This window comes from Sus scrofa, chromosome 14, assembly GCF_000003025.6.
Source record: "Sus scrofa isolate TJ Tabasco breed Duroc chromosome 14, Sscrofa11.1, whole genome shotgun sequence".
Classification (NCBI taxonomy): Eukaryota; Metazoa; Chordata; class Mammalia; order Artiodactyla; family Suidae; genus Sus; species Sus scrofa.
Window position 1 is genome coordinate 107,518,222 of NC_010456.5, and position 441 is coordinate 107,518,662.

Here is a 441-nt window from a genome sequence, read left to right on the forward strand (position 1 = left end):
AGTTTCAGTATGCTTCCTCCACGTTTTGCAGGAGTAAACAAACATGTACATACTTTTCAGGAGCAGAATCTAGGTTTCTTACACCAGGTTTCTTACCAGTGTTAATCTCAGTGGTTTTCAAACCAGCTAAGGGGACTGCGAGGCTAGGGAGCTCAATATGTGGTTCAAACTGTTTACTCCCCAGGGAGGATTGCTGAGCCCTCCTCTTCTGTGTCCCCTCCTAAGGGCTCAGATCCTGACCTGATCACTTCTCTTCCCTTCCTACCTGACTCTTTGTGGCTCTTTCTTTACAGCCTTGTTTGTACAAGAGTCTGCCAGTCTCCAGTTGTTTTCAGTGAGAATTGCTCCCCATGTAGATGTATTTTTGATGTTCTCATGGGGGAGGTATGCTCCACCATCTTAATCTCGAGCCACGTTGATATGCTTTAAATTAAAAACTTT